An 8,347-nucleotide genomic window follows, 5' to 3' on the forward strand; every position below is an offset into this window, starting at 1 on the left:
CCCTTAGGTGTTCTCTGCAATGCAGCGACTGGGGTCTTTGGTGCACTGAACTTGCCTGAGTCCTTCTCTCTGCTCCCTGGTAATGACATGTGTGACATGGGTGTATGAGGTAAACAGCCTCCAAGCCTCACTGTGCTAGCTGATAACAACAGGCCTGATGGGATCACAGATTGTAAACCCCTGGCCCCAGGCAAGGAGGATGAGGACCCGCCAAGGTGAATGGAGCGGTTCACACCTCTCAGACCTGCATTGTTTTCTCCTGGTACTCATCTCCAAGGGGTGTTTTCATTCATGAGAAACTCCTGCTGAGAAGATTGGAGCACTTAACACCTACTGGAGAAGTTCTCTTTAAGCATCGATTTCTTCCAGACTGGCTAGATTCACTGCAGCAGCACACATAAGGACTTTGATTGCCTTAAAATTGGTATGACTTCTTATAGGGCTGGAGGGAAGAGTGAAACCTCCTCCCTCTCATTCTCTCATTTACACCTGTTGGAACCTTGCTTATCTTAACAGCCTAGAAAGACTCAGGATCCAACGATGGAAATGAAATCTGTGTTAACAAAATCATCTGCCACTGAGCACTCAAGTGCCTTTTTTTTTTTCCCCCACTAATTTTGCTTTTACTAATCTTTGGCTTTTACAGTTTAACATGTAGTGTATCCTTTTGAGGAAAACTTACAGCTTTAGTGGTGGTGGTGGTGTTAAGGAACAAGTACTTCTTTTCCATGTGTCTTCACATCTGCACCTCAACAGGAGTTTACTGAATTAATGATATGCTAATAAGCCCTATTTAATTAATATCACAAGAAAAAATAAAACCACAACAAAACCAAAACCAAACCCTAAAAACAAACAAACAAAACCACCACCACCACGAAAAACAATGAACCAACCAACCAAATAAACAAACAAACAAAAAAAAAAAAACCCTACCAAAATCTAAACACAAAAACCAAGGGACTTTATCTAATCTCTCTGAAACTTGTCTAATCTAGGACAAACTGTCCTTGGTCTCCAGGTCTAGACAGAACTTTAGATAGTGACATTATGTGCTTGAAACCTTTGCAGTACTGATCCCTAAACATGCAATGAAAGGACTTTTCCAAGACATCATCTTTGTGCATTGTCACCCCTCAGTGTTCCTCAGCCAGTGTCCACTACTTGATCACCTGCAGCATGAGATCATATGATTCTCACTCACCTTCTGAGCTTTTTCTGCTGTTGGTCAGCCTTTTGTTCCCTACAGAGAGCAATGTGAGCCAGATATATAACCTTTCTTTCTAAATGCCACAGGGCAGAAAGGTTTGAGATGATTCTCAGGCCTCCCCCAGCCCCAACAGCTCATGAAGATAACACAGCTAAGACAGATCTATACCCTTTCCTTTGCTTCTGCATTTACTCACTTGGTATTTTTCTAAAAGTTCATTTCATAGTCTTTCCCAAGTCCTCTGGAGATAGTCCAAGGCAGATCTGGGAAAATTCTTGCTCTGATGTGCTTGTGCTGTATACAACAAATAGTCATTCCCACATTTCTTGGACTTCATTGATTCCAAGCTAACAGGATGTAACTACCTGCCTCCAGCTCACTAATTTTTCTGAAAGCCAAGTTTGCTTTCAATATGCTAACACTTCCCTTGATGGCAGCATTAATTTCTGAAGACAAAATAAGTGAGACCCAAGATGATATCCTCTCTTTCTCTCCAGCTTAGCAACCCAACTGCTGGCAAAGTGAAGACATAGTGTTAACGGGAATAATAACAATGGGTAAGGAGTTGGAGGGGGAACTTGAAGATGTGGCATGACTTGATTTTCTTTTTGAGAAGTGCAGATATAAGGGAAAGAACACAGAATTCATATTCTTGAAAAGTAGTAGTTTTCAGACAACATTTGCATGAATAATTGTCTCTTAGTTCCAAAGGGAACATGTAGGGTTTATAGGCACCTATATGTGTGGTAGACTAGAGATTTTGCTACATGACACTAACATAATGGAGCTAGAAATATTAAGTTGGGCAGTAAAAGATCTCCAGCAGCTCCATTCTGCCAGGGCAGTCCATTATGTGGCTTGAAACAAAGGCCCACCTTATACTTTTCTATATATACTTTTCTATACTTATCTACTTTTATCACTCTTTTTTGTAATGTCTTCTGTTTTAGCAGACCAGCTATGGCTTGTACAGGTTCCTGTTAGAAGTGATATGATTGCTCTGACTAGATTAATTTTTTGGCTGATGAAGGGTAGATGAGATCAGCTACCAATTATGACGGTCTCATAGCTGTCAAGGGATAAAAATAGAGTAATGTGCAGCATGTGTAATATGTAAACATGTAAAAATAAGGTGCTTGTGTATGTGGCAAAGGTGGGCTGGTTTCATTGGCTACTTTTGTCCAAGGTTATTGTATGTTATAAGCTGATGTAGATGGTTATTGAACAGACTGGGGCCATCCAGCAACACTTAGCAACATCTAGCATCTGTTCACCTAGCAATGTCAGAACAAGGGGGCAGTTGCCTCTAAAAGCCACTTACATATTAATCCACTCAACCGTTTTCTGCTTGTACATCTGGGGATGAGGCAGGATCAGACTCTAGCCATGACCTCACATAATCCTGCTTCTGTAGCGACATCCTTGCATAATGCAGAAGAATATTTGTGGCATAAGGGTCATATGTCACAGAAGCACAGGGAGTCACAAGTGCTGTGACTGTGTCAAGGAGTTTTTAAACAAGTGTGACTGGCATGGAGCCTTACACGTCTGTCATATGGCCTTGTAAAAGACAGATTTGGGAAGCCCTAGGCAAGGCTGTTCCCAGATGTAAGGTCACCGTCACACAACAATGATGTCCCTGTGAGGTGCTCCAACAGACAATCATCACATTTGACCATTAGGTTATTAGAGTGGATGTTGTAACAACGTAGTGTTGAGTTTGAAAGGAAATTATTTTCACATCTGAGCCAAGAAAAATTTTCCAGTAACAGCAGGAAGATTCAACTTGGATGCCTACAAACTAATGCAAGTTAATAATGGCTAGGCAGAGGGCCAGCGGAAATAGATGGTATTTGTTTTAAAAAATATATTCCCCTTTCCCCTTACACTTTGCCTGCTGTTTGTCTTCCTGGACTGCAAGCACTAAATAACAAAGCTGTGCTTTTTGCTTTGGATCAGTCATATTGCTCACTTAATCAATGGTTGCTAATGATAAATAGTAATGATATAAAACATTAACACCTTTTTACCCATATCTGCATCTGTCTCTCAGTGAAGTACTGCCCTTGTTACTGCTGCATCTGACCATTTATTCATGGTGCAATCCCTTTAATGTCATCACATCAGCAATACACCTGGGATGTGAAAGCTATTAGCAAATCCTTGGTGTCAGTGCTGGAGGCAAGAGGCAGAAACTAAGAAAGCCAAGAGATACACCAAACTAAAGGGTGTGGTGTAAAAATGGCAAAGAGAATGTGAATGGTCAAGAAATCCATGTAGCCAAAGGTGAACCCCGGGCCAAGGAAGAGGCAGAGACAGAGCAAAACCTGGCAAGCTAGATAATAGTGAGATCCTACAACACACAGCATTGGAATTAGATGATCTTTAAGGTCCCATCCAAGCCAAACCATTCTATGAATCTATGATTTTCTGGTTCTATGATTCTATGATTCCCTTATCCCTTATCTAACAACTCTTAATCTTGGCTTTGGCCAAATGGTTCACTGCAGCTCAGTCATCTTGATGGATACAGCGGGCCCTATTACACTCTGGCAAGAACCTGGGGCCCAGATGACATTTTGCACAGATAAACGTTATGAGATACACACCTTTTACATGTTCCTACATAATTATGATGCAGCGGGATGCTAATATATGTAAGGAGCCATTGAAAACAGGCAGTGTTTTGCAAGTCTTTGCACCTCACTGTAATGATAAACAGTAATCAGTCATTGTCATTTTCCTGCATTTTTCCTTCTGACTCTTCACAGAAATGTTAGACCAAAGCAATCTGGTTTCATTAGCTTTGAACAAGCTGACAACTAGTCACTTCCCTAGAAACAGCAAATATACACAAAATCACATTTTTCATGAGTATTGTAATAAAGATTCAAGAAGGAATAGTTGTACAAAATTGTAGTGGCCATATCATTCACAAGACCAGATTAACACAATGAATCCCAAAATCTGTGAAGCAATATTTTTCCTTTCACTATTCTTCACTTTCTCATTCTAAGACCATTCAGTTTCATTAGTATTCTTTGCTGTGTTGTCAGTCTGCATTATGGAGGATTTTGGAAGGCCTTCAGTAAAAGAATACTTGACTGTGCTACAACCCTCACTCTTTGTACCTCTGTTCAGATCCCAACAGAATGAAATTCTAAATGCCTGCATGCTGCAGGAAACGAATTCTTAACGAATCTTAAGATACAAGTCTAAACAGATGACAGTACTTCCAATCTGCTACGGAAACAATATGTTTTAATTAAGTATAAGGTTTAATAAAATTTTCACTCTTTGTACAAAAATGAATGGTGATTAACAGATGGCTGACAAAACAACTCTAATAATTTCTGATTAAATGCTTTTGTTTAGTGTTTTCAGTCACTCTCTACAGGGAATTAATTACTGGAAATTAAAAAAATGAAGGTTCATGCCAGTTAATATCCTTGAGAAAGTGGAAGGTAATCAACTGTATAAATTACAGTGGCATATGCAGGCCAGCTTGTGGTCAAAATTTGTACAACATACCCCAGACAGTTTTGAAGTTGGTTAGACTAAAAAGTGTGTGTATGGAGAATCTGTCTCAAATAACTACTCTGTAGTTTTAAGTACGCAGTGAGCAGCTGTATTCAGAACAAGATTCTGTTGTGACTTTTCTTCAGTTTATGATTTTTTAAATGACATTTATTTATTTACAGTGGCCAGTACTATTGCAGGTTCAAAGAACATGTTTACTTGATTCTTTCATGCTCCAAATTACTCTTTAAATAAGCAAACCAGCTTCTAAGGGCAAATCTACATGGACATATACATGAGGAGAACCATCCACCAGTGATTTAATGTGAAGGATGTAAGTAGACAGGCAGGGAGGGCAGTCACCTCCGCTCTGAGGCACTGCTTGCTGCAGTTGGCACTCAGCTCCCCACCCAGACCGAGGTTTCACCTAACCTTGCTGAGGCCATTCCAACTCAATTGGTATAACAAGCACTCAAATAAATGTCCCCAAACAGGCTTCGAATAAAAGTAATTAAAAAGGAAAAGAGGAATCACTTTTATTATGCATTGTCCTCAAAGAGATGCTACTTCGAAAATTTACCTAGAAAACTTTATTTGGCAATAATCTTTAGTAGGCAATGCCTTAGCTGAAGTCTGTGACTCTGGACTTTTTGCTCCTCTGAGTTGATTGCCAATTAACCTTAGTTAACAGCTTTGTAAATCTTAATCTAGATATTTCATAAACAATTGAACAGAAATGTTTTGTGTTTTTCTCCAGGTCTAAGCCAACTGGCAATCAATTAACCTGAATTTTAGCAGCCCAAGCGCAGTACTCTAGAATAAACATGTCCTCTGTGCAACGAGAAGGCTGATCTTTCCCTGCAGAAAACCAGTACCAAGCCATTTGATGTCTTGTCACTATGCTTCTGTTTGTCTTCAGTGCCACATAAGCTTTGTATTGGTCATCTGCAAGAGCTGAGAGAGCAGTTCATGTGCGCCTCTGGTAAAAATGTGGTTTTCCAGGGATTCTTTAAGACTTTCTAATACTGCCTTGATCATCACCACTTACGGTGTTTAGTTGTCAGTGAGCTTCAGCTGAACTAACTTGTTCATTGCAGAAGTCTGAGATATTAGTAAATTGTATAATCATATATATGAACTTGTGTCATTCAAAATTTCCATTATACAGATTCAAAGTTTTCCAGTGTAACCAAAAGAAAAAAAATCAGTAAGAAAAAGTAAATAATTTCAGGTATTTTGGGGTCACTAGCTACAGCTAAAGGTAAGAAAATATAATTAAATGATGAATTCCTCCATGATGGAGATTCATTGGGATACAAATTTCTGTTCACTTTTAAACTCTCCAGTAGATTTCACGGGGAGCTGGAACAGCAAAGGCCTAAGAAATGTGAATTACAATAAAGTGCAGAGACTTATTTCCTAGAGTCCTGTTTTCATTTTGTATCCTATATTATGCAAAATATAATAATTAATAATACTATAATAAATATAAGTATAATAAACATGTTTATTCTTTTTTAGAGCTCTAGAAAATAAAAGAAATTTTCTTAACTTGGCTAATTGTTCAGTGCTGTCAACCGTATTACTTTTCTCTGGAATTGAGAAAGCTTTTCTGTATGGTGGTAGGAAGATGTAAGCAAAAGGTTGCTATCATATGTACATTCACAATCAGCCAAGGCAGTTTCTAAAGTGCTGTGAAAGCTGTGTGGGTGAAAAAGAATGTTGGCACCAGTGCAGTTTTTGCCATTGTGGATGTCAGTTTTTAAAATAATATTAATTAATAAAAACGTAACTTAGCAAAGAATATGAAAACGTATTAATATCTGTTCTGCAAGCATTACTCACATGTGCTCATCTCATCACCTATATCAGTAGGAGCTTGTCACAAGAGTCGGATGGCCCTCTTGGTTTGTGACATGAAAAGTCTGTTCAGCAGAGGAAAAGAAAGGTGTCAATTGTTATGAACATTGCAATGAACACTTTCTCACACTAACAGGCAGTTACATGGGAAAAAAGACTTCTAGTGAGTAACTGCTCTTTGTGGTATTAACAAAAATACCGCCCAGGTCTCAGGCTTTGAGATAATTTTTATGTTTTACTTTTCTTTCAGGTTACCTTGCCCTTGCTTTCCAAGTATCTCCTTTGTTGTCTTTCAGAGAGATGCAGCTCTGACTCTCGAATGACAGGAGGGCTCCCTTTCTCTTTACCGCTTTTCAGCATTGCAGTAGAGGGTTTTCTGTACAACTTCAGGCTTTCTTATTAATTTTCTCTCCAGGGCAGCCCTTCTTCTGTCACAACTTGAGAGATAATCCTATAGCCATCATACGGACAACATTCCACTTGAAATGATTGGAATTTCTGGACAAGAAATGCAGAATTGAGTCCTACGCCACTAAGAGCTCTTTGGCTAGGAGTTGTCAGGGAAGCTGTTAGAGCTACTTGAGTGTATCACCACAACAAGCACTAGACTGGGTAAAGATGTATCTATTTTCAAAATGCACTCAAAATTCATGGTTTACTAGGACTGACAAAGATTCCCAAGATCAATTGCTGAAGTTTTCCTTTAAATATATTGGAATGCTATATATTAAATTATAATCATAGGTAGAAATATCTTAGAGATAACAGTGGAGCTCATGCCTGCTGAAAGACTCACAATGACAGAGAAATTGAGAAATATAGATCTTGAGATAAAACAATAAATGCAGTTATGAGCTTCCAACTCATTTGTGTTAATTTTTCTCACTGCAACTTTTTTAATGCATGCATAGCTGTAAAGTGTCATTATTTATTAGCTATTCTGAAATGTTTCACATATTTTCTCATTTGCAAATGTACCTGTGAAGCTGGTTAAAAAGTAGGGCATACTGTTGGGATGTGTAAAAATATTTGTGAATTAAGTTCTGATCTTTATAAGATTCCGAGTTATCTGAGTTTACACTTCATCAGGAGCTGAGGTATTGCAAATCTTTCAAACAAGTGCTCAGCATCCGATTTGGAAAAAAACCACCTAAAATATTTCACATAAAAGGTTGAAAATAGCAGGATTTGTCAACATTCCTTGGAGATTCTTTGTTGCAGAAGTTATAAAATCGAAACTACGATGTCTGTTTGATGGTACTAGAGAAAATTAAGGTTATCACACGTATCCTTTCTTCAGCAGTAACAGCTCCCTTCCCCCTACCCTAGTCCCAAGCGGTTGCACATATTCCCTCACTTATGCTGGGTGGTTATCAGAGAGATCAGTTTATTGATGTGAATATCAGTGCACCAGCAAAAGGAAGGGACAATGTGAGGGAGGACTGGTTTAGATGATGCTGGCTATGAGCAAAGGTCAGTAGCCCCGTAGCCTCACCATCATGAGAAAGCCTGTCACTACTTCTATTGATTAGGCCAAATCTGCATTAAAAAGTGTCTTGCTGGTAGCAAAAGGGACACTGTCAATAAATCTTATACTGGTTCAACAAGCAGAATGAATGCTGTAGATGGAAATCTCTTTTTGTTAACTCGTGATCATTAGGCTGATGAAATCTGAAGTATTTTTAAATCAGCAGTAATTTCTAGATGATTTATGAAAAATGCATGTTTCTAAAAATGATTTGATATACTCCACAGTTA

The sequence above is a fragment of the Strigops habroptila genome, chromosome 3, assembly GCF_004027225.2.
Source record: "Strigops habroptila isolate Jane chromosome 3, bStrHab1.2.pri, whole genome shotgun sequence".
NCBI classification, from domain to species: domain Eukaryota; kingdom Metazoa; phylum Chordata; class Aves; order Psittaciformes; family Psittacidae; genus Strigops; species Strigops habroptila.